Source organism: Condylura cristata, unplaced genomic scaffold (genome assembly GCF_000260355.1).
Source record: "Condylura cristata isolate star-nosed mole 26May11 unplaced genomic scaffold, ConCri1.0 scaffold00014, whole genome shotgun sequence".
Classification (NCBI taxonomy): Eukaryota; Metazoa; Chordata; class Mammalia; order Eulipotyphla; family Talpidae; genus Condylura; species Condylura cristata.
Genome location: NW_004567115.1, coordinates 8,111,223 through 8,138,259, shown reverse-complemented (window position 1 = coordinate 8,138,259; position 27,037 = coordinate 8,111,223). Strand labels below are relative to the sequence as shown.

General features: G+C 44.5%; 1 protein-coding gene across 1 annotated transcript in view; it reads left to right on the top strand.

Annotated features, from left to right (window-relative positions):
• The window catches only part of CLSTN2 (calsyntenin 2), a 599,321-nt gene that overhangs the window by 520,650 nt on the left and 51,634 nt on the right, over nt 1-27,037 (top strand). The gene's annotated exons all lie outside the window — the stretch shown is intronic.

Below are 27,037 nucleotides of genomic sequence, written 5' to 3'. Positions count from 1 at the left end.
AAACTATTGATTCACACACCATGGATGGATTTCAGAAACATTATGCTAACTGAAAGAAACTAGCCAGCAAAGATTACATATTGCATAATTTTGTTTACATTAAATGTCCATAAAAACAATTTTGTAGACAGAAAAGCAGATCAGTGATTGCCTAGGGCTTGAGGTCATTGCAGAAAGCAACTGCAAATGGACTTATTTGGATTATGAAAGTGTTTTAAAGCACTAGTGATGACTGTTGCACCACTCTGTGAATTTACTAATTTTTTTTTAATTTTACATTAACAAGGAGTGAATTGTAGTCTATATAAACCATACTTTAATTAAGTTATTAAAAATAAGTATTGAAAAAAACCCAAAGAATAGAAGAAATGAAGTAAAGGAGAGAAAGGAAGTCACAGTCCCTGAGTGTGGGGTGTTGGGCAGGATGAAGTCCAACCATGCCAGAAAGACTGGAAAATTAGGGGGTTAGTACCAGAAAGGTGGAAGCTTCAGGAAGAAAGGTCACAATCTAAACATAAAGTTACCTCAGCGACTTGGTCTTTGAGTTGTGTACATAGGGGAGACTAGTGGAAAAGAATGACAGAAAAGATAAATAATTGAGCAGAGATTATAGCTGCTGCCTGCTGCAATTTAGCTGTTGCCTACTTGCATTCTTGCAAGTTAGAAGGGCTAAGTAAACACCAAGAGTTTTTCAATGAAATGCCAGAAGACACATATTTTAAAAGTAAAGATTATGTGCCAGAAATAAAGGACAAACCTAGGATTAAGGGTAGACCTAAGCAAACATACACTCATATTCTATTAATCAAAATCTGCAGGTATAATGTAATTTACCATGTAATTTTTTCTTAAATCAACCAGCTGAGAGAAAAATAAGAGTATCTAAAATGTCTACAATTACAAATCTCAGTTCCCCATATGAGATATAAATTATTAGACATGTGAGGAAACAGGAAAATGTTTCTAAAATCTAGAGTCAAATCATTTAAGAAAACAGACCCTGATATGACACACACATTGGCATTAGCAGAAAGTAATTTTGAATTTATTTTAAGTATGATTAAGACAATAAAAGTAAAGCTTGTCATATGCGTAGGGATGGGGGGGGACATATAAATGTGGGATCTGGAGTGAGAAATTCTGACATGAAAGAATGGGCCTGGCAACAGACTAGAGGTGGAAGAAGAGTCTGTGAGTCAAAAAAAGGATCAAAATAAAGTTTCCAGTGAATAACAAAGGTCCAGAAAGGAGAAAGTGTTCCTGGAATTGGGACAAGGGTGTTGGGGAAGAAGAGAAGAGACACAAAAGAAGCAAAGGATAAGAGTGAGTAAGCGAACCATAAAAAAACTAATAGAAGAAATGACTGAATCTTTTTTTTCCAAATTTAGTGTAAAAACACGTAGAGAGGCCCTCCCTGGTGGTGCAACGGGATAGGATGCAGCACTGCAAGCTCACTGCTGCAGCTTCAGTGCGAGTTGGAGCCTCCGCCCTGGAGGTGACCCACGTGGCGCGGCAGGCCTCTCTTGACCCGCCCGCTGCTCCCCTCAGCAGTGTACTTCATTAATCGGTCTGTTCTGCTCCCCACTCTGTCTCTGGTGAATTTTCTCACTGCCCCTGCACCTCTGGCCTGTACCCCAGCTCTGTATGCGTAAATAAGTAAATCTTTAAAAATATATATAGACTGACAATATCTTTTAAAAAGCTGACTATAGATCTGAGGCATACAAGGGGAAGAGGAGGTGTCAAACAGGGGAGGGAAGAGCACAAGGAACTGCAGTGATATATCGTGGGCTATGGTGGTGGGAGAACTATGGGGACAACACCTGAGGGGAGAAATCAAATAATGTCCAAAATATTAACAACAGTGTGAGAAAAGAAATAAGTTAATTAATAAAAAAAATTCCTACCACTCAGCTTCAAAATGTATTAATTCACAAAATTAAGAATGATGTAAAAAATATATATATATATAGGAGCTTCCCTGGTAGCACAATGGGCTAAAGCACAGCACTACAAAGCTATCACAGCCACTGCAGCATGAGTTCGATCCCTGCCCCAGAGGTGACCCACATGGCGCGGCAGACCTCTCCTGACCCTCCCACTGCTCCCCTTCGCAGTGTACTTCATCGATCTGCCTGTTCTGCTCCCCATTCTGTCACTGGTGAATCCTCTCACCGCCCCTACACCTCTGGCCTGTACCCCAGTTCTGTATGCATAAATAAATCTTTAAAAAATGTACATATATAATAAAATTTTAAAAAATGGATCAATACAAAGAAAAGCACACCTAGTCACAGCATCCTCTCCCTGTTGAAAACCAAAAATAAAAAGAAAATCTTGAAAGCACCAAGAAAAAAGGAAAAGGAAATCCTTTAAGAGGGCAAAAACAGGGGGAAAGAGCACTAGAAATGGTAACTATACGAATAATTATAAAAAAATTATCTTTCCTTCCTTTTAAATTTCTTTAACTATCCATGATTTTTAATGCAAGAATTATAACAGTGTATTGTTACATATAATTTGTGTAGATATAAAACACATGATGACAATAGAACAAAAGATGAGAGTGCTAATGGAACTTGTCCTGGTTCTTGCATTTGATGTGAAATATTTAACTATCGGCTCTAAGTGTATGTGACAAACTAAGGATGGATGTGCAGGGAGGCCCACTTTAGGATAGACACTTGGAGGTTAAAAAGATGTGGGGGGTGGCACAACGGGTTAGGACGCAGCACTGCAAGCTAGCCACAGACTCTTCAGTGCGTGTTCGATCCCTGGCCCCAGAGGTGACCCACATGGCGTGACAGACTGACCTGACCAGCCCACTGCTCCCCTCAGGAGTGTACTTTGTTGATCTGCTGTTGTGCTCCCCACTCTGTCTCTGATGAATCTTTTCACCACCCCTCTGGCTTGTACCCCAACTCTGTATGCATAAATAAATAAAACTTTAAAAAAAAAGGATGTGGGGATGGTGGGAGGAACAAGCTCAAGGTATTAAAGTTTCCTTGAAGCAGACAAAAAGTGGGCAAAGGTGATGACAATGGCAAAGAACAATGTTCATGAGCCACAACTAGGAAGAGAGAAATTGAACTTAGGATTTCTAGGCAATGCTTAAGGTGAGTTCACTAGAGGTGGCATGAATGATAAAGGAGGTTACAACCTCACCTCTCAACCCAGAACTGGAATTGAACACAATAATCTAAATTATAAGGTTACTGACTTGCCACCAAAGCCCAGAGAGCAAGTTCTGACTGGTGATGTTCAGAAAGTAAGCAAGAGAACCAACAGGTGGAAATTTCAAGATTCAGAATGTATCCTAGGAATGTGAGAATAGAAAGCAAGGTGGAATTTGCTGCTCTCAGAGCTGCTAGGATTTTGCCTATGTGTGATTCAATCATGGGTTCTTTATTCTTATATGGGGACATCATCATGGGGCCTTGTGGACCCAGGGAGGCACTGCCCCTCCCAAAGTTAATTCATTCATAGAGATAATCAATGATTTGTCTGCCAGCATGTCTTTGTAATGCCAACCAACCAATTCTGAGTCCATCTCCTCCTTTTCTTGGGTTCCTAAAAGGCCAAATTACTATCAACCTGTCCTAATTACTGAACAACTGAGGGCCACTGAGCCTGCTGAAATTGTTCCCACCACCAATACTAAGTCTGTTTAGTTTGTTTACCTCATCTTGCCCACTCCTTCCTACACAAGCTGCAAGAAAGCCTCCAGTCCTCAGCTCCTCTTACTCCCTCTATGTTCTGTCCAACACAGCCTTCTCTGAGTGGCTCTGTGTGAAGTGGCATGCCTGCTGTTTCTAAGGACAGTCACTTCTGTGACTATGTCTTACCATACTTGGTTAAAATAATCTTGGATACATGTTAAACCTCTGTACCTATGATCCTTAGGGGTTAGAGGTCTGTATGGCCACTGTATGATCAGTGCCTACATCCTAGGTAGTAGTAAATATCCTTTTTTCCCTTTTTGTTTTTTTTTTTTAAGATTTATTTATTTATTCATACAGAACTGGGGTACAGGCCAGAGATGTGGAGGGTGAGAGGGTTCACCAGGGACAGAGTGGGAAGCAGAACAGGCAGATCAACTAAGTACACTGCTGAGGGGAGCAGCAGGCGGGTCAGGAGAGGTCTGCCGCACCATGTGGATCTCCACCTGGGCAGGCATGGATCGAACTCATGCGGAAGTGGCTTAAGCTTCTTAGTGCTGTGCTTTAACCCACTGCGCCACAAGAGAGGGCCCCTTTTTTCCCTTTTTAAACAGAAATATCACTCTTCGTTTATGCTAGTGACAGAAGTGAGTAAAAAGGTCAACAATCTGCAAAAGGAATGATTTTAGCTAAACTTTAGAGTTAAGGGGAAACTATGAATTGAAATGGTCAAAAGATCTCAGAAATTATCCTTTACTGGTACCAAGATTCTCTATATTTATTTGACATTACCTTGAATATTTATCTCGCACCTCTAGGTCTCTACCCATTTTGCCATCAAGAGCCAAGCCAACTTCTAGAACAGCCCAAATGGCAGCTCTCCAGTCAATTTCTTATAAAAGTTTAGACTAATTGAAGGTGCATGCAGAGTTTGGCTTCTCTTGATATGGCGATGAGTTGCTATTCTTCTCAATGTTATTGTGTCTCTAATGTCCAAGAAAAAGACAGAGTACCTACATGTCTGTCTTCTCATTGGTGGGCTAGTATAACGTCCTGTGTGCTCAGGAGAAATAGAAGTCTTTCCCATTAAGAAATCTAATATCTACCTTCTTGACTTTATATGCAATATGAGTACCATATAGCCTGTGTCCTTCTGTTAGACTGCCTTGGAATCTGAGAGTTTGATATCAGTTTTGTAATATGATCTGTTCTCTTTAAAGGGCCATAAACTGTTCCATCAAGCGTTACCTTGTGAAAAGATAAGATACAATCACAAATATTAGGGGACAATGACGCTTTAGCTATGTGGGCACAAAGCAAAGAGAGACTCACAGCTGTTGTCAAAGCACAACAGAAAGTCCATCACTGCAGTATTAATGTGAATTAAGACTTCAATTAAAGAATTATGTGATGTCACCTACTTATTTTTGTATCTGTAAACATATAAATAAATATATGAGTAAGATGAGCTTCACAAACCAAGAGCAAAACTATATCCAGGTTTATTTCAGAATGCTAAAAATAACCCTCTGTCATAACTAGCAAAAATATGTCACATTGGAAACCAAAAAGGAGAAAAGCATTTTTAGTTAGGCAGGGCAGACAGCCAGGCTGTGCCTGTGTTCTATCCCCATTAAATCAGGTATTCATTCACTTGTTCATCTATCAGCAACTCTCAATCAAAATTAAATTTTTTTTAAAGATTTATTTATTTGTGCATACAGAACTGGGGTACAGGCCAGAGGCTCAGGGGTGGTGAGAGGCTTCACCAGGGACAGAGTGGGGAGCAGAACAGGCAGATCGAGGAAGTACACTGCTGAGGGGAGCAGCAGGCTGGTCAGGAGAGGTCTGCCACGCCATGTGGCCACCTCCGCGGCAGGCAGGAATCGAACTCATACATGTGGAAGCGGCTTTAGATTCTCAGTGCTGTGCTTTAACCCGCTGCACCACCAGGGAGGGCCTCAAAATTAAATTTTTAAATGAGCAAATATATCGGGGCAAATTTTCATCAAGAAGCATGGAAAGCATTCAGCCTTTGGAGAAACTGAAACCTGCAACTCTAATTTGCAACTCAGCTGTGCCCTATTCATTGTGTGATCTTGGTGAGTTACTTCACCTCTGAGCCTCGGTTTCCTCATCTCTAAAATGATAACTGTAAACTCTTCACAGTAGCTATGAGGATCAAATGGTTGCATTAATGCAAAGATGAATGAGGTAGTGGGAGTAGAACATTTGATCCTTAAAAGTGTTTTATTGGGCCAGCGCTGTCGTATAACCCTCATAAGTAGGTAGCGAGGTGAATGGATGGACCAACAGATGCACAGACAGAAACAGGGACCTAGAGATGAAATGTAGGTGGGATAAGCACTCTCCTGCTGCTGAATTCATTTAGCACATGCTTTCTTTTTTAGCTACTCTTTTTTAGCAGGACAGATAGTCCTGAAAAAAACTACAAGCCTCTTTTCATTTTCCTGGTTGTGGCTTTACGGTATCACACTAAAAGAAACCAGAGTTGTCTGAAGAAATAGCTGGTTCCAGGTTTGGGACAGAAAATGGCAAGATGAGCCTGAAACCCACTAGTGGTGGACAGAAAAGGCTAGGACACGGCAGTGTTTCAAATTGCATCTGAGTGTGTGGCAGACAAAATCCCAACAGAGATTAGATTAACCAGATAGACTGTAAGCAAAAGGAGCGGTGGAAGAAGCTGTAGATTGTAAAAGACACGTGAATGGAACAGATTAGTTCTTCATGGGAAAACTATGGAGAGTGTCTAGGAAAACACAGCCTGAACTGCCCCAGGCTGATTCAGAAGGTGGAACATCTCCTGGGGCTACATCCTAACCAGGTCCTTGACTTTCAAGAACAGTTTTCTGTGTCTCCCACCTTCTGGGTCTGCTCACCAAGCAGTGTGGTGGCTAAATCAGTCACCCTACGGCAGACCCCATCCCTCCCAGAGGTGCCACAGTCCTCCCCACTGGCACTGTTGTTTGAGGCAGGCTCACACGTAGCCCAGGAGCACCGTGTTAATGGCAGATGAAAGAAGCCAGGGAGCCGTCCTCATTATCCTTTATTACTTGAGGCTGTGCCATTTCTGCATTTCATATAACCACAGCATATCTAGGGAGAGAGGCAGGACATTTAACGCCTGTTCACTTAATAAGATTTTAGCAGTCTTAACCCCCTACCGGCCATTTGTCCCTAATACACTGAAAGCCTTTTATCTGTGGAGCAAAGCATAATTGGTCACTTCAAATCCTGAAAAACATACTTTACATCATAACCAGAGTGCATGTTAATTTTTCTTTCTGGGACTCCCTGTGTCTTGCTCGGGTAGAGCCCGCTGCCTTCACTCTGCCGCCACTTCACTGCTGATCTTTCTGAAGATATCACAGACACACTTACCAGACACATTTCCTGAATGCTTATTTCACCCTTGCCCTGGCTCCGTCCCTGTGGCTTACATAGCAAAGGTAGACAGGCAAGTAGACATAGACAACATATGGTGAGCACTTATGTGTTTCACCAGAACTGACTCATTTAATTTGCAGGATAGTCGTATATTGCCAAAGACATTAAAATGGAGATATTAGCAATACATGGGTGGGCTTTTAAAAAAATGAATAGTTGCCATTTATGCTAATGTTTGAAAGTATAAGTTGGCCATTACATGCTTTCAGAGATACAAAGTGATATGAAATTATCTTCTAAAGACAATTAATTTTAGTTAAAGTGACTTGACTTAAAGAAAAATTTTAAGGCATGATAATAAGAGAAGTATGTGAATTTGTACATTTAATTAACAAACACTTCCTTTAGGTACCGACTACATGGTATTCATTACTAGACCCCTGAAAATAGGCAGTGAATAAAGCAGACAAAAATTCTGCATGTCCAAAAGACCCAAAAATGTATACTACAGAGGTCACCCAAATGATCAGTAAATGTATGAAAAGGTGCCCAAGTTACTAGATATCAGGGAAATGCAAATTAAATCCACAATCAGTTATCCTGAATGTCCGCCAGAATGACAAAACAGAGCAAACAAAATCGAAGGAAGACAGAAAGAAAAGTAAAGGGATAATGCTAAGATTTGTTAGGAACTAAAACTCTTGTTACTCTTGTGTTTATGTAAGTTGGTACAACCACTTTGGAAACTGTTGGGCAATATTCCTTGAAGTGGACAGAGGAATGGATATTCCATTCTTCTCTCTCCCCAGCAGAAACACATATGTATGTCACTAAAGGAAATTTCCAATATTTAGGAAATGAATGGATCTTCCTAAATGCAACTTGAACTGTGCTGGAGTGTTCTGTGCAGCAGTAGAGATGATGTTGGAAAATTTCCAATATTTGGGAAATGAATGGATCTTCCTAAATGCAACTTAGAACTGTGCTGGAGTGTTCTGTGCAGCAGTAGAGATGATGTTGTGCCTATTCTCAAGTAGCCCCAGAGTGTCCTGTGTTTTATGCTAGGCACTAGGAGTACAGGGCTAACTCAGAGATGATCCTTACTCCCTTAGGAAAACATAATTACTACATCATAAGAAACCACAGTTTTTTGTACTTTGCTCAAGGAAATTTTGGTTGAATGAATATTACATTCTGCAAATATTTGTCTATTTAATTATGTCTTCTCTTGCCAGGGCATCAGGTACCTCATTGGTCTTATTTGCTGCTGTGTCCTTAGGACTAGAGTCATACCTGACTGGGAGGGGTGTTTAGTAGGTATGTGCTATATAGGTGCATGGATGGTTGGAGGGAATAAGTGAATGTGTGGTAGATGGGTCGGTGGGTGGGTAAATGGAGAGAGGAGTGTTTGGATGGTTCAGTGGATGAATGAGTAGATGCCTGGATGGATAGGTGAATTGGATAGGTGGGTGGGGGGATGGGTGCACAGATGGATGAAAAATGAACAAGGGTGAAAAGTGCTCAGGACAACTATAAACCAGAGACATGTTAAGGGGGTGGAAGGGAGCATGGGATCATAACTGGGGTGGGAAGAGTGCACTGGACTGTGGTGATGGCACATGGGTGAATTGGTGGTGGGAAGCCTATGGAGATTACAAATGAGATGAAAAAAAGCACAAAATGAAGAACCATGTCAAAATATATATATATATATAACATATATATACATACATATATATATAAACAATATAATTAAGAAAAAAATAAAAGTGCTCAGGAGTCTATAGGTACACTGTTCCTGCTAAAGTTACAGGGGGGGGGGCTCCCATATCAGGAATATTCTAGAGTTGACAAACTCTATTCTTCTCTACCAAGGACACTCAAAAGCAATTGGATTGTTACAATCAGCCATGGACTGGTTTTGTTGTGTGTGTGTGTGTGTTTAACTTATAGCATAGATTAATATTTCAGGAGAACACCATTCTAATTTACAAGAAAGACCTTTAGTTTAATCAGCAAAAGAAAAATAGGAAGTCTGTGAACATCATTGTCTCACTCGTGTTTTCCCATTGCAGTACTGGCTGCGTTTACCTCTTTGGCCTTTAATTATTCCATTCTCTTATATGGCTTTATCTCTGACACCGTGGGATGAAAATGTGATTTGCCATTTAGAGGTTTCAGCAAAAATCACACTCCAGTCAGCAAATTGAGAGTCTGATAAAGGAACAGAGGGTTGGGCGAGTCTCTGAAAGGATACATTTGGAGTGGTTTTAATTAAATCTGTGTTATTATTTAGGGTGGTAAAGAATCGTTTACATGTATTACAGGGTTTATTTGGAATCTCTGTGGTGCTGTTCTTTTAACGGGCGCATTAGTCATGAAGCCTAAGGGCAGTATGACAAGTTCGCTTCTTCAGTCAAATATTTTATGAACAGCCCCTACTGTGTATACCTGCTATATAACAGGCATTAAGCTGGGTTCTGTGGGGTGGGATGGGGTGGGGAGATTGAAAAAAAAAAAATGCTTGGCAAAGCTCCTACCCTGTCACCTCAGGGACTGACATTACGAGACCTTAATAGGACAGAAGGGGAAGAAGAGGCTCAGAGAAAGAGGCATTATTGTGTCTCTGTGTGAGGATCTGCTCTGGGTGCTTTAATTCTTAATCACCAAAGTGGTCTGCAAAGAGGAATTGTTGCACCCATGTCTCAGATAGGCACTGAGCTCAGAGCATTCAAGTAGCTTTTCTTAAACCATCAACTCCTTGACCGGTCACTCTTAGCCATGTTTTCTTTCTACTGCAGAGCACATTTCCTCCTGGAGTGGCGGGGGGCGGGTGGGGGGGGAGCGAAGCCCTTGTGCCCACCTGGGGAAGTCAGAGGAGGAGCTCATCCCCATTTCCAGCAGCCTTCCCTGGCCCCAAAGCACTTGTTACAATTGAAAATACATAGTTGTTTCTTTGATAATCTGTTTGCAAGCCTCCCATACAGTCTGCGAACTTCATGAGGACAGACATCATGATCTGTTGTGTTTGCCACTGAGTCCTCATTCACACAATAATTGGCACAGTGAATTTGTAAAATTAAATAAGAAAAAGAAAAAAGCGGGGAGAGGAAGGGAGGACAGGAGGGCAGGAAAGAGGACCTAGATCATCTGTGGGAGCCTCTCTGCCCTGTGACTGCTCTGTGCCTCCCTGGCACTCTCTTCTCTGCACTTTTACAGCATTTGCAATAGTAGAAACAAGTGAACAAAGCACCCAAGCATTTAGTTAGTTATTCTCCAAACTGACTGAATGGAAAGTTAGAAGATCTCAATGTCTAGGATCCCCAAACTGTGAGTCTGGGGTGACTTTGAGAAGTCTTTAAGTCCCTTACCTTGCCAAAACCCCCAAACATGGCCTGCATGTACTACTGTCTTCCAGTGCTGTCATAATTAGTAGAAGGACGTAGTCATAGAAATGGCAACTTTAGCCCCACCCCTGACCCCACCCTCCAGTGGCCTAGGCATTAAATCTCAGCACCATCACTACTACAGTCTTAGTTCGATCCCCAGCAAGGAAGCGCACCCTCATGGCGCAGGAGACCTCTCTGACCTCACCTGCTGCTCCCCTCAGCAGTGTATTTCAATAGCTCTGCCTGTTCTGCTCCCCACTCTGTCTTTGATGAATCCTCTCACCCCCCACACCTCTGGCTTATACCCCAGTTCTTCTCTGCATCCCCCCCAAAAAGGGAAAGAAATGGCAATTTTAGGTTATTTATATTAGTGTGACAGGCTGCGGATACTAAAACAACTGTATGTAATGTTCGAAGTATTTGAAATCAAAGAAACCATCACTGATAAAAAAAAAAAAAAACAGAGAAAAAGAGAGAGAGAGCTCAAAACACTCTCCACTTACAAATAAGACAGGCCATTTGAGAGCCACGCTGGACCTGGACCTTGTCCCAGATCCCCTCTTAAAACACTTTTATCAGTAATTCCTTAACTGACCACCACATGTGCTGTGTCTCATTTAGCACATCTCGCGTCTTCTCTTATTTATCCTTACCATGGCCCATTTTACAGCTGGGAATACTGAGGCTGAAGCAGTTTAAGGTCACCCAAAGCCAAACAGATAGTCAGCGACAGACTTAAAAATCATACCTAACTCTGTCACTTTGAGGCCCTTGATGCTGACCATTGCCTATGTTAGCTCACTAGCCCAGTGCTTTTCTTGGAGTATGTGCTGGTATGAAACTTACAGACAACTTTGAAGGGCACAGTAAGAAGCGCCACCCTCCCCAATACACACACACACACACACACACTCATTACTAGATTAATAACAAATGATGCTGAGGACAATGGTCTCTAGCACAAAATGTCTTCTTCTGTGTGCCCACCACAGAGAGACTGTATATAAGAAGCTCTGCTTCTCTTAACAAAAAGTGTCTTCATTTTATGGACAGTGTAAGCCAACATGACTCCTCCAGTCTCATTGCATTGGCTACTGCAGTGCTTAGGAGCACCTGGCAGAAGAGGTGTGGAGACATTTCTGACACACATTTAGGGGGCAAGCCACACTTACCCCCCTCCTCCACCGTCCCCAGGCTTCATCTTCACTTCCTGTCTTCATCTGAGTCCCTAGAAAGCAAACCTGATTCATAAGCTTGAAATTCTCCTTTACAATGAGGACCCTAAACCCAGGGAGAAGAGAGTGAGGACTAAGGGGGTGAGGCTGAGGAAGGGGGGGGGCGCAAAAAAAAAGGGTGTCAAGCAGCACGCTGTTTGTGATCAAACTCCACTGGTTGTGCTTCCAAAACAAGTATTAGCTATTAATAATTGATGTCTGCTTTAAGTGAGAGGAGGGATGAAAATTTGTCCCCTGATCCCCATCATGGATTGCCCAATATTTACCCAGAAGCCTTCACAGCCCTGAACATCTGGACAGTGTGAGTTGTGCTGGCCTCATGCTTAGGGGACCGCACAGCAGCCCAGCATATGAGAGGATGCTTCTGACTTGAGCTGTTGGGTTGAGCTCACTGGACCACATAAAATCAATTGCCAAAATGGCAGCTGCTGCCACAGTGACAGAGCCTCTCATCCCTCCTCCACAGAAAGCAGAGCCACACCCTGAGATGCCCAGAGAGGCATCTGACTGACATTCCTGCCCAGGGTCCCCTTCCATAGCTTCTTCATATTTCCTGACTTTGTTCCTTTACCTTATGTTGGTTTTGCTCTTGTGAACAACACCCATTCTCTCGTGGATGGGCCAGGCTATAAATGAAATTCGACAATTACTTGCTGTGCATTGACTTAGTGTGTCCAGTAAGAATCACTTTTTATCTACTAATCCCTGCAAACCTCCCCCGCCCCAGTGGCTGCAGTGAGTACTGGAGAAAAATGGCCCAAACTGCGAGCCCCCCACCCCCTCCTCAGGTGGCCCAATCACTGGCTGTTGCCACCACCTCCCTTTACCACAGATGGTGTTGAACAGCCATCTCATGCCAGGTATGAGGTATTTGTTTCCTGAGGTGTCAACTCTGTCTTGGTTACATTGGTCATTGGCAACCCCAAGAATCTTGCAAGGACAGTGTGTCTTTGGGATCCAATGACACTAACTCAAATAATGAACAATGATTGTATTATAATTACAACCATTTGCTGTCTGCTCAAACTGCACTCGCTGGGCTACCTTGTCTAATTTCATATGGCTCGGTTCTTAACCAGCTGTGGCTCGGGCATATTGGCTGATGAGAAAGCCTGATTTCTATGATGATGGATTTTGCAGGGAGAAATTCCACAAACCTTTCTGACTCTGAGAAGGCTTGGAGACACCATTCATCCAATATTAGAGAGTCTGCTGTTTGCAGATGTTTCTCTTTCTCCTGATTCCGTTGGCTGCAAGGCTTAAGCCTTCTCACGGTGTGACTCGCAGCCCCATCTACTGACTGAAACAAAGCCCATTACCTTTCTGGAACTCTGCAGTGAGGTGGCCTTTAATTACCCAATGTCTTTGAGGTCCCTAAAGTGTAATTAGTTTGATTGGACCCTGTAATTAAATGGTCAGCCCAGCATGTGGGAGGAGGCTTTTGACTTGAGCCTTCTTTTCATTCTTTTTCTGGGCAGAGAGCCTGAGAAGTGCAGCCCAGGGAACAGAGGCCCCTGTGGTGCTGAGCTGCCCTGTGACCTGGCCCTCAGGTGGGTGGGGGTGGGAGGGCATGTATCAGTAAAGAGAGTGGTCCCCATGCATGGCAGCCCTGCTCCCTGGCAGAATGGCCCTCGGGGTAGTGAGCAGTGAGCGGTAAAACCCTCTTGTTTCCAGCTGTCTCTCACTGAGTGCCTCTTGATTGACACCCAGGTGGCTGAAGTTTGTCATTTGTCATTTGTAGGGTACAGACACTTAAGATCTCTGTAAAAACAGGCAGGTTCTCCCCCAGAAGAAAGCAAGGGGGGAAATCAGGGCAGTACATGGAGAGTCTGATTAGGGGCCCCCAAGTGAGGACTCAGGAATTGGGAGTCAACTGTGACCCCTCCAACCCCCCTCTCCTGCCCCAGGGATCTTACTCACCTACTCAGCATAACACACAGGCATTTCTTCTACTTGAGTAACAGAGGCTGGTCCCAAGCCAGCCTTGCTGGGAATTGTTTAAGGAGGACTCAGAATACATCTTGGAGGTTGAAAAAATAGACCAGGCAACAGATACACATATATGTGACCACGAGTGGGGGAGAGGAGCATATTTTCTATTTTCTTATGAAAATTAGGAATACAGGGGACCCACATGATGTGGCAGACCACTCCTGACCCGCCCGCTGCTCCCCTCAGCAGGGTACTTCATCAGTCCACCTGTTTTTCTCCCGGCTTTGTTTCTGGTGAATCCTCTCACCACCCCTGCACCTCTGGCCTGTAGCCCAATTCTGTATGCATGTATAAATAAATATATATTTTTTAAAGTTAAAAAAAATAGGAATACACTTTATCTGTGAGAAAGAGAGACTCTAGTTTTATGGGCGATCCTACTATGTAGCTAAAACAAGCCATTGAAGCAGATTCTCTAGTTGTAAACCTAAAATATGGATCGTGGGAGAGGATGTCAGTGTTCTTGAATCAGAGTCAGGGATGTGCTCCTCCTTGCCTGCAGGATTGTGCTGTTACTGTGAGTTTGGTTTTCATGTCTGTTTAGTTGGATGAAGGAAATGGCACGGAAACAATGACTTCTAGAACTCAGGAGACCAGGACACAGAAGTCAAGCCCTCCACTCCAGGTCATCTCCGATGAAATCACTGTTGCCAGAAGTGTGGCATCCCCTACCTGTCACTACCAAAAGCAGTGACAGGAATTGAATCCATAAGAAGCAGAGACAGGAATTGAATCTATAAGAAGCACGCTTATTTAGATCGCTGGCCAGCAATCTGAGAATGGTGAGCACATAATCCGGAAGAAACCGTTCTGACCTCTCATCTTCAGCTGGCTTTTTTAGAGCGATTGAATAAAAAGTCACAAGCAAATTGGTTCATCAGAACAGCTCAGCATATTGATATGGTATTTGTCATACTCAGTCCCAAAGTCTGTTATCACCGTCGGGGTATCTTGACCCTGGGACCCCTGGCCGGTTTGGCTAATTTCTGTTGGCGTCACTGTCCGGCGCTTACTCAGGCTCAGCAGGGCAGGAATCTTAGTTCAAAGGAAGAGTTTTAGTTTAAAGAAAACACATCACTACTCTTACCGTGCATGTGTAGCCTGTGCTGAGGCTATGTGTATGTTCCCCACCTGGGTTCAGTGTCGCCCCCTTCCTCCCCAGCCCCTGGCAGAAATTCAGCAGCCCTCACTGTTTTTATCTGTAGAATACATACATTTGAAGCTGTTCCTCCGTCCTCCGAGGGACTCTGAGGAGACAGTGGGATAATATTGTGGAGTACGTTGAAAATAATAGTCTTATTTCCTTAATGGAAAAGGATTGGTGCTGTTGCCATTAATAATGGTTATTAAATATTGATTATTCATACAAACGCATCCTGAATCTGCTGAGGAGTGAGCTGGAAATAAATAAAACCTAAATGAACAGTTTTAAAGGCGGGCATGAGAGCGATTGGGTAACCAGCCATGCTTCTCTCGCATCCAGTTGACTGTTGGCATGAAGGGGAGAACCACGGGGGCTGTTTAAGGATTCTCTCAATGACTATGTGTCATTGTGACCTGGTATCTGGCTGCTCACAGCACAAGACCTTCCTCTATGCATGTGTACACAAGGCACTTCCTCCCCAAACAGTCCTTTTCCTCTCCTTCCTTGCTCTTGTGCTTTCTCACGCACTCTTGACTTCTTGCCAGCTTGCTTGAAATTCCACTGCTTCATCCTTAGGCAAAAGGACTGAAGATCCAATCTAAACAAGGATGTTTGCAAAAGTAATCTCAGTTCCTTAATGCCCTTTGCAGACCATCAGCTTCTGCGGATATCACACTAGGACAAACACCCCAAGCCAGCTCACCTCACCCTATACTCTCCGCCTCCTGGCTAAATGCTTAGGGATTCAGTGGCTTACACCAGAGGGCTCACTGGATGCTCCGGGTACTCTAGGACCACAATACCACACTCCATTGGGCCAGCAGGGATTCCTGCCAGCTACACTATTCAAATTCACAAACCAACAAATGATTGTTTTTTACTTCTTAAATGATAATACCACATAGCAGTTTTAGAGCAGGGATTCTGGATGTTAATATGCATACAAATAATTTTGAGAACTTGTTAAAATGCAGCTTCGGATTCAGAAGGTGAGGTGGAGGCCACCTAGTTCTAACCAGCTCCCCAGAGAATGCTGCTGCTGACTGAAGGCTAACACTGAACAAGGTTTTCTAGCAAGACACTGCACACACAGTCATTGTGAGACCTGACTTGAGACCAAGTCATTTAACTTCTCTATGCCTCGTTCATCTGTTAGACAGGAAATAACAGTACCACCTCCAGGAGTTGTTGAAAACACTAAATAAGGCAGTAGATACAAAGTGAGTAGCACTTGGTAGTATCAACACAGAATGATAACGTTGACCTTTCCCTGGGGGGACATGTGAGGCAATTCAAAGAGCACATCTTTCAAGCTTAGCACCTGTGGGCCCAAGGCCAGCCACTTCCACACCCCCTGGAGAGACATGGCAAAGGGACTCACCTTGGACAGGTTGAGCAGTTGTTGGTACAGAGACCTGCGTTTGATTAAGCAGTAGATGTGGAGGGGTGGACACTGGTGCCATAGAGGGTGGCTGCAGTCACGTCAGGGCAATGAGCCTTTTCAGTTCACCGGAAAACCTGGCTTGGCTCTCTAAGCTCAGTAAGTCTCCAGTTGTGCTATGTGTAACCAGCCCAGCTCTTTCAAATGTCTTTAGGTAAATGAGATTTTCACTTGTTTATCTAAAGTGGTCATGGGTTAGTGTAATGAGGACAGCTGTTCTAAATATGAGGGAATTCAGAAGTCAGTGCACACAGCATCTCGTGTCAGCAGGTATGAGGAATGGAGTGGTAGGAGCTGACCTTGGCAGCCTGGGTGGGCAAAGTAGAGGGAGTGGGAAGAGCAGGAGGGGTGCAGTCACAGAGACATACAAAAAGACAACAGCGAGGGAGCCCCAGCCACTTCACTGTGAGTTCAATCCCCCCCCCCAGATGACCCACATGGCACAGCAGACCTCTCCTGACCCACCCACTGCTCCCCTCAGCAGTGTACTTCACTGCTCCCCACTCTGTCTCTTGTGGGTCCTCTCAGCACTCCTGCACCTCTGGCCTGAACCCTAATTCTGTATGCATACATAAATAAATCTTTTTGAGAAAAGAAACACATTTATATTTAAAGAGACAACAGTGAGGACTTCACTATATTTGGAGAAGCAAGGGTAATGAGTTTTATTAGTTCCTACTCTTACTGCGTAAGTTATCACACACTTAGTGGCTTCAACGAGCACAAATTTATGATCTTTCAGCTTGGTAGACATAAGGTAAATGACATACTCAGGCTTTTATGCCGCGGGCCTCTGTAGCTATCAACTGTGGCCTTGATTGTGCTCATGCAGAAGGTGCTTGGGAGTGTGGGCTCGGGGCACACATGCCTGATTGTGGACACCTGGAGTATGGTTGAGGTCTGTATAAATGTGCACACCTGAGTGTGGAAACTGAGGCTCTTAAGGGAGGTATCATACAGAATCTGGCAGTAGAGAATAGCTACAAGGGGATGAGTGTTGGTATGAGAGGAAGAGACCACGAATGCCAGAGAAAGCCCAGAGGAAACAGCGTATAGAGATTTGCAGGGGGCCCAAGTTGCTGTCTTCCTGACGGCATACGTGCCATGTGGGTCACCTCCGGGACAGAGATCGAACTCATGCTGAAGTGGCGTTAGCTTCTTAGTTCTGTACTTTAGCCCACTGCACCACCAGGGAGGGAGTGGGCCCCCCAAGTTTCTTTTAAGCTGCTTGAACCGACAGTGAACCTATCTGGCCTGGGATGGTTGCAGAAGTCTGAAATGGGTCTCGTGGAGTTAAAATCAAGGAATCTGAAATGCTTTTTCCATCATGGCAAGGAATAGCCTCAAATGCCATGTCCTTGCGGTGATGTTCCTCACCCTGCACTTTGGGAATTGGTGGGAACAAGAGAAAGCTGTGAGGCTTGAACTGTGTCTCCAGACAAGATGTTAAAGTGTTAACCTCCAGTACTCAGCCTGTGACCTTTTGCAGATAGCACCATTACAGATATACATAGTTAAGATGAGTCCCTGCTCATTAGGTGGGCCCCTAATCCAATATGGCTGCTGTCTTTAAGAACAAAGTCATGTGAACACACACACTGGGTGAATGCCACATGAACACAGAGGGTTGGAGGCATACAGCTACCAGCCAGGCAAATCCAAACCACGCCCAGCTAGAACGTGGAGGTGGAACAGATTTCCCCTCAGAAGCATCAGAAACCAACGACGCTGCCAACACTTTCATTTCAGACAGCTGTCCTCCAGAACAATAAGCTTGGCAAGGTCCTATTACTACAGGGCAGGGCGAGGGGCACCACCGAACCCCCAAACCTGCGTGTTCTAAATAGGTTCTGCTATCTGCCACATCAAGACAAGACAAAGCTTTAATGGAAAGGAACTTTAATACAATTAGTGTGCAATACAGGGTCAGACATGGCCAGAAAAGTCTGGGAGGAAAAGAGCAAAATCAAAATCAAGATCAACACTGCCAGAGTGAACCTCCCCCCGTGTCTCTCACCCACATCTATTTCAACCAGCCCAGAACCAAGAAGAAGCAAGCACAGTTTCTTCACATGTCTCTCTGCTTCACATGTGGCTTCTTCAGGTCTCCTTCTGGCTCTTCATCTTCAGACTCCTCTCCAGATTCCTCTATTCTCCGCTCAGCACCACCATCCTTCCAGGTGGAACAGGGAACCTGGGACCTTCCCTTTTCCTGTCACACTATGGTTTTGAGTCTTCCAGTATGTGGTATTTATTTCACTGTAGCAGCTCTAATATAGAGATGCAAAGGCCAGTATGGACTCAGGCCTCTGCAGTCTTGTTGGGAGACTTTGTAAAAGCTGGTACCTAAAAAGCATCACTTGAATGGAAGCCAAGTTGAATGAGCTGCACTTATCTCAGTTAGTGTGAAAGGCCATTTATATTCCAGTTTTCTGACATCTACAATCAGACTGAAACTTGGCACATGCTTTGCATCTAATCAGTGCTCAAGAAATCTGTGATGAGTATTAAAAATCCAGAAGTCCATGTGGAGGGTTGATCTGGGCATGGAATTAGCCAGACTATCCACCTTCTCACCAAAACAAGGGAAAACGGTGGCTGGGTAGATTTTTGTGCTTGTTCAGATAGGTTTTTTTTTCAGGGGTGATGTAGGAAAGAAGGGGGTGTTGATGAATTTTTACACTGTCCCCAAAACTTTACATGAGACCAAACCCAGGTATGAAAACTCCACTTGGCAAGTATCCATAATTGTCTGGTCTTAAGATCTTAGATGTTCTAATGGATTTAAAACTGCTATTGTTCCCTGATGATTTGTACAAATTCCCCCAAACTTAATGGACTGACTTGAAGTTCAAAGAAATTTTCTTTGCTGTGGAATTCTAAGCAGAGGCAACCGGTTCACACGCCTTCCCTGGAGGCCCCTGTGAAATGTAAATCAGCCACTCCATAGAAGGGGCACAGGTGATCCATACCCAGCTAGGACGGCTCTTCTCTGGAACAGTGATCTGATATCCATGGCCATGGTCCACTGACGGGCTTATTACAGGTCCTTCTAATTGTACTAGAGCAAGATCAGTGTGGGGAAGGGTCTGTGCAAAAGATTCAGTAGCTGTATTTGAAATGCACACTCTTCTTAGCTATCCTGCCCCTGCCCCAAGAACTGACACCCAGCCCCAGGAAGGCAAGCAGCTGCAGACAAGGTCGGTTGGCTGTCGTGCCTGTGTCAGGCAACCCCACACTGATAAAGAGAAGGGAGTTGTGGAGCAGGCCACATGGTGCAGGATGCTGTTCAAGAGCAAGCTCTTGGTCTTTTTATTGATAACTAGTCATGAAGCATCAGTCACATAAAAAAGCAGAAAAGGAGAGGGGGAAGTGGAAGCAGGGGAAGGGTGGACCTATATTTCTCATCTGCTGATAGCTTGGTATGTAGATCAAGCCTTGATTCCGCAGTCAGGATTTCAGTCTTATCAATAAGGCATGCCACTGATCAGCTTCTGGGGTCCTTTGTTACACATCAGTCAGTGGCCCCCTGGCGTTTCAGGTCTACCTCTTGATGCAGACACTTCCCAGGGTGATCGAGCTTCATGCTCTTAATTGACACAAAAGGCACCTAGTAGGGTTAGGCTCCGAAGACAGGGAAGTCTGACCTCGCTTTAGGAATAGAGAACTGTAGGTAATAAAATGGAAGCCGGATAGGCCACTTAGGATTAGCAGACCACAGTGCAGAGCAAATTAGCAGACCTGGTTTGCAGAGCCAATATCTGAGGAAGTCCTGGCGAGGTTTAGGATGCAGGACATGCTTGCTGACTGACACGTGCTGTGTCTTTGGAGATGGAAACACTTAACCAATTCCATTCAAGATCAGTTTAAATTTCCAGAGGGGCACAATTTATTATTTGAATTATTCAAGGGAGGTTTATTCACCAGCACCGAGATATGAGATATGTCAACTAAATTGTAATTATGTTTCTCTAAAGAGATCCACTGAGATTACTCTTTTTTTTTTTTTTAACTTACTAGGAGGAGTTAGAACATATTTATGGGCAGCCAGCCTCAATGTTCTGAGTAGCAGAATGAAAAATTAATTTTCTTCAAATATATTACTGAATAGTTAACTGCATCTCAGAAACCTATTTGCTTAATATACTAGGGTTCTCTTCAAAGGCCCTAGGGCGTAGTCTCACTTTGCCAAGAGATCATATTTGGAAGTACAGGCCGGAGGACAGGAAACAGGAGTTCTGGGCTCTGGCCTCGCTGCTAACAAGCTGTTGTAGCTTCAACAAATCCCAACTGCTCTCTGGACTGGCCTAGCTCCCCAAACTACCCTTCTTCATTTGATCCAATGTCTGCTTCCACATGTGGCCACTCATTGTATTACAGGGCAGGGAGAGAGGGCCACCTCTGAGACCTGCCTGCTCTAAATAGCTTTGGCCATCCACCACATCAAGACCAAACATAAGAGCTTTAATGGAAAGAAACTTTAATACAATTAGTGTGCAATACGGAAAAGACAAAGAATATAGTTTTTAAATCAAACACCCAAAGTTACCCATCCCCTCAATGGTAAAAATCCACTCAAAAGGGACTAGCCCAAACAAGGCCTGAAAGCCCTTCACAGGCCTAACACATCCTTTGGCCGGGACCCATAGAAGAGGGTCAGAAATGGCCAGACAAGTCTGGGAGGAAAAGAGCAAAATCAAAAGATAAAAGCCACGATAGTGAACCTCCCCACAGGTCTCTCACCCACATCTGTTTCAACCAGTCCAGGACCAGAAGCAAGCACAGTTTCTTCACATGTCTCTCTGCTTCCATGGGCCTCCCTCACGTCTCCTTCTGGCCCTCCACCCTGCTTCCTTCTCCAGACTCCTCTCCAGATTCCTCTGTTGTCTCCTCAGCTCCACCCTCCTGGGTGGGACAGGGAACCTGAAACTTCGCCTTTCCCTGGGTCCACCCTTACATCTGCCAGTAAGGAATAAGATGAAAAACTAAGCACTCAAAGAAACATTCTTGTATACCAGGATATTCCTTCCTTTTGTGGATCTTTGCTTCTCCAGCCAAATTTCCAGGAAATAGAAAGTGCCATATGGGGATAGGCCTCTTTCCTTCTGCCCAACCCCCAGCTCTTTGCCTAAAGGTGAGGTAACAAGGACTCCTTTGGCTGGGGCCTCTCTCGCTCCAGCAGGAATCTTCAGCATCCCACCTGCCTTTCCTCTCGCTGCCTGGCCCGCCAGGTCCTATAAGTCCTCTCTTACCTTACCCTACCAAAGGGTCATTGGACACTTGACCTGGCTGAAGACCCAGTCACAGAGGAATCAGCATCAGGGGAAAACAGACAGGGTGTTGCAGAACATGACTGCTCTTTACCCACCTTGCTTTCCTTGACGCAGTTGGCATTGTGTGGCTCTGCTGAACCTGACCTGGGAGTCTGAGGACTCTGAAGGGCTCTTAGGTCTTATCTCAGAGAGGAGAAAATTCAGCTTAGGAACCATAGTTACCATAGTTAGGCAGAAAAGCAAGAGAATTACTGATAGATAAAGAGAAGGACAGGAACACTCCCTGAGAAGAGAGGGGTTCAAGTCCATAGCTGCTGAGGGGGCAAGAAGCAACAGTTTTTCTGGGTATAGTGGACAAGGAGAGGGGGACAACCATTGAGTGTCGCAGTGTTGTGTCTCTTCCTGATTAGCTGGGGCCGCGGGGTCTCCTAGGTTACTGAGGCCCACTGAGTCTCCCAGGTTACCGCGCCTGCTTTCCTGAAACAACCTCTGCTCCATTGCTTCAGTATTGTGGTATTGTGTTGGTGCTCGGAGCATTCGATTTTTCCTGGGTTGGGGACATCCTGATTCCAACTGATTATTCCTTATTCAGACTGATAAATGGGCTTAGGGCACCCCTGATCCTAATTAAGTATCTGTGTCTCCACATTCAGTACCATATCCCTGGAGTACAGACATGGTCTCAGAGCCAGGGGCTAGCCTGAGCAACATGATAACCATTAGCCACACGTGACCATCCTGTGCTGAAAATGCAGCGAGTCTGAACTGAAATGCGTTGGTGTAAGTACTTAGTGGATTGCACTGAGTGAGGAAAACAGAATGTGAAATATCTTAATAAGTTTTAATATTGATTACCTGTTGAACTGACAAATTAATAGGTTAGATTAATAGAGTATATTAGTAAAGTTAATTCACTGGTTTTTCTTCTAGTTTTTTCAATGTGGCATCTAGCATAAGGGCTTATATATGTGCCTTGCATCTCAGGCAGGATTTGGGGGAGGAGGGGCAGTGAGGGGTGGAAGGATGATGTAAACAATGCAGCCCGGTAGCCCAGGTGCCTGAGGTCATACAGCCAGGATGTGGCCAAATCACAATGGGGACCCATGAGGCCTGACTCTAAGCCTCAGCGTTCATTTCAGTGTAACCCCTCTAGCCTGGAGCTGAGGAATGAGCATTTTGTCAGTGGAATGTGCATTCCCCCAGGACTGGGGCAGAACAGAGGATCAGGAAGACTGAGTTGGTGGCAGGTGGGGGTGGGAGAAGGGTAGAGGCTGATGCCTCCCTCCTACCTACTCTGCAGGTCCCTGCCTACCATACCATGAGCTCACCCTCCCCACTCTTTGCTCCCACCACAGGGTTTTTGCCAATACCTCTTCATCTACCTTGATGGTTTTTACTACCATGAGCCTGTTTCACCAGCTTCCTCTGCCTCCTCATCATTTCCTGGACTCCATAACTAGTACAAATCCTACAATTATAGGCTCACATGGCACCTTGTTCCTCCTAGTCACAGTATTTCTTGATGCAACATGTTTATTTTAGTTATTATTCTATTTTCTATGTATTTACTGATACAATAAATATCCATTGAATATCAAGTGTACATAGAAGACAGGTGTTATGCACATTTCGCATATGAAGAGATTGGCACTCAGTAAATTTAAAAGACTTGTGCCAGTTCCCAGTCCAGGTAAGAGTCAAGCAGTTCCCCCAGAGCAGAATTACTTCAAATCTACTGCTTCATGTTGATAATGCCCATGAATTTGGGTATGGAAGGAGAGTGTGCCTCTAAGCAGTCTTTTAGGGATCTACCCATGTCTGACAACCTACACCCTGCTTCCTTTGCTCAGGCAATTCTCATGGTCAACCCAGAACCCTCCATGTCTACTGTCTTCTCAGTCCTTTCTCTTGGATTACTAGCTCTGGTCAGGTGGTCAGAATTCTAGCACTTGGCAGACATTGGGTCTTATTCCTAGGACCATGCTCCAGTTTTCAAGGCAGGACCCTCTTGTACCCACTTTGGTACTTTTCCAGTGTCACTGGCTCTTACTGTATTCATTCATTCATTCATTCAGTCAGTCAGTCAGTCAGTCAGTCAGTCAGTCAGTCAGTCAGTCTTTAAACACTAATTCCTGATTGGCTCTCATAACTCATATGTACTACCTCCAGAAGGTCATGGCCTTTGTAGGAGGGGTCAGATGGAACTTTTATCACCTCAGACCTATGCCAAAGTGGCTTACTTCCAAGACAGCTCCTTTGGAGAGGAGCAGCCTGCATGATGTCTGTGCATGACTGGGATCAGGGAATGAACCTGAGGAAAAGTATTCACTTCCTAATTGTCAAATTCAAGACAGATGCTTCTTGGCCTACAAAATATTAAGCTCTTGCTGTACATGGGTTTTCAACACACAGGTAGGATGTGCCTCCAACACCCCAGTCCTGTGCTCGGGGCCAAATGGAGGTCAGCTGCAAGGAATTCATAAGGAAATATCCCCAGAGAAAACTGTGGTACATCCTGGAGGCAAAACCTGGAGAGGAGGAAGACTTTTTTTTTAAGATTTATTAATTTATGCATACATAACGGGGGTACAGGCCAGAGGTGTGGGTGGTGGAAGGATTCACCAGAGACAGAGTGGGGAGCAGAACAGGCAGGTCAAAGAAGTAAACTGCTGAGGGGAGCAGCAGGAGGGTCAGGAGAGAGTGGGGAGCAGAACAGGCAGGTCAAAGAAGTAAACTGCTGAGGGGAGCAGCAGGAGGGTCAGGAGAGGTCTGCCACACCCTTGTGGATCTCCTCCGGGGCAGGGGATTGAACTAGCACTAAGGTGGCTGCAGCCAGCTTGCAGTGTTACATCCTAACCCGTTGCGCCACCAGGGAGGGCCCGAGGAGGAAGACATCTTAAGAGGCTTAAGAGAGGCTCTTTCTTTCTTAGGGGAGAGGAAGCCCTAATACCCAGAGGGAGAAGCAGGAAGAAATGTACGAGCAGAAGTAGGGAAGCTTGAGGGCCATGGGGCGCATGGCTGCCACTGGAGAGGAGGAACTCCTGACAGATGTGTTCACTGTCCATTCCCAGTGCCCAGAAAGTATGTGGAGCAACAATAAATATGTGTTGCATAAATTGAATGAATTTCACATGCTTCTTCTGAGATTTTTTTTGTTCCAGGTGATGTTCATAGGTGTTAGCAGAACAACAAAAATCAATAAAAATTGTAAATTTTGGTAAAGTGCCTAATCTATCCCTGACACTAAAATTCTTCCTATTTAATTCTCTGAGGCAGAAGTTTTCAACCTTAAGCCTAGATGAGTCTTCTAGAACCTTCATTGGAGCAGATTATTGGGCCACAACCCTAGAGGTTCTGCTTTAGTGGATCTGGGATGAGAACTGATCATTTGCATTTCTTTTCTTTTAAAAGATTTATTTATTTATGCATACAGAACTGGGGTACAGGCCAGAGGTGCAGGGGCAGTGAGAGGATTCACCAGAGACAGAATGGGGAGCAGAACAGGCCAACTGACGAATGACACTGCTGAGGGGAGCAGCAGGCGGGTCAGGAAAGATCTGCCGCACCATGTGGGTCACCTCCCTGGCCAGGGATCGAACTCATGCTGCAGTGGCCATAGCTTTGTAGTGCTGTGCTTTAGCCAGTTGCACCACCAGGAAGGGCCCCAATAATTTGCATTTCTAACAAGTTCCTAGAAGTACAGGCTACTATAACAAATGCCACAGAGCTGGTGATTTACACAATAGATAATTTATTTCTTACAGTTCAGGGTGCTCAAAAGCCCTTGATCACGATGCTGGACAGTTTGATTCTTGAAGAAGTCCCTTCCCAGCTTGTCCCAGTATGTATGTCCTCACACGGCAGAGAGGGAGATCTGGGTCTTCTTCCCCTCCCTCTTCTTTCTTATCCATATGTTGGTGGTTGTGAATAAGGCACCAGTGACATGGGAGCATTATTCTCTCTTTGAGATCCTCACTTCAAATCTTTTACATATACACTCAGAGGAGGAATTACTGAATCCCAAAATATTCTTTTGTTTATTTTGAGGCTCCTCCATACTGTTTCCCATAGTAACTATACCATATGGTTCCAATAGTATAAGAGAGTTCTCATTTCTTTATGCCCACCAATACATTTGTCTCCCATTTTTTCCCCCACTTCTCCAAAGTAGATACACACAGGATAAACAGGTACATGCAAAAACACTGAAATCATTAATCTCCAGGGAACCATATCAAAATTTCTCTATCCCCTCATATCTGTGAGATTGGCCATGCCTTTTAAGAATCATTTCCAAGGCTTTCCCTGTGGCACAATGGGTTAAAGCACAACATTATGAAGCTCTCCACAGCTACTGGAGCACAATTTCAATCCCCGGCCAGGGAGCTGACCCACATGGCATGGCAGACCTCTCCTGACCTGCCTGCTGCTCCCCTCAGCAGTGTACTTTGTTAATCTGCCTGTTCTGCTCTCCACTCTATCTCTGGTAAATCCTCTCACCACCCCTGCACCTCTAGCCTATACCCCAGTTCTGTATGAATAAATAAATAAATCTTTGAAAAAAAAAAGTATTTCCAAATTTATCTTAAGAGTATTTCACAGATGTGATTTTTTAATCAGCCAACACACACATGTTTACTTATCATCTTATGTGTAGTTAGCATTCCTCCAGTCACCAAGTATTTATTTGTACCTTCTATGTTCCAGCATCTGAGCTTGATACTGGAGATAAAATGCTAAATAAGAACCAATTCCTGTCGTCAAGAGTTCAGCTCGGTGATGGAAAGAACACACACAGATAACAATGACAGCGGTGGTAACAGTAATGAGATTTCACGGAGGCTATTATGAGTGTGTAGAATGCGACACTGAGACAAGAAGGGACTGGGTAGAGAGATGCCTATGCTTCGTCTCAGATGAGCAGTTTTACAGGAGAAAGAGAGAGAGTTGCAGGTAGCTGTGGTGAACCAGGAGGAAAAGCACCAACACACAGAGGAGGCTGGTTTATTAAGGGAAGGGCTAAGCAAGACAGACAGTGGAGAGACCGCAGGGACTCGAGTCCTCACACTACCCTGTGGACAGGGAACCCCTGTGCAGAGGGAGGAGTGACCGCAAAGCTTGCTGCATGTAAGTCAGCTTTGCAACTGTGGAGAAGCCGCATCTGAGGCAGAAGCACAGTTAACCCCTGCACTAAGCACAGACGGGAAGATGCAGACGGTGGTGGTTGGATCAGAGGAGCAGAAATGCCAACAAGAATCCAGAGTGAGATCTGGGACGATCTGGTGTCCAGCAGTGTGGTGAGTGACAGTCAGCTCTCTAGTGTGGTGACTAAGCTGCTGGCCACTATGGTGATGGATCCAGTGCAGGAGCCAATGGCCCTGATGTATCAATTCCTGCCCTGGCCTTTCCAGCTTCCCTCTTCAGCAGAAATTGCTCAGTCAGGGACTAGCTCTCAGCAGTTCTCCATGTGTTGGGATTGTAAGAGAAAGATGATTC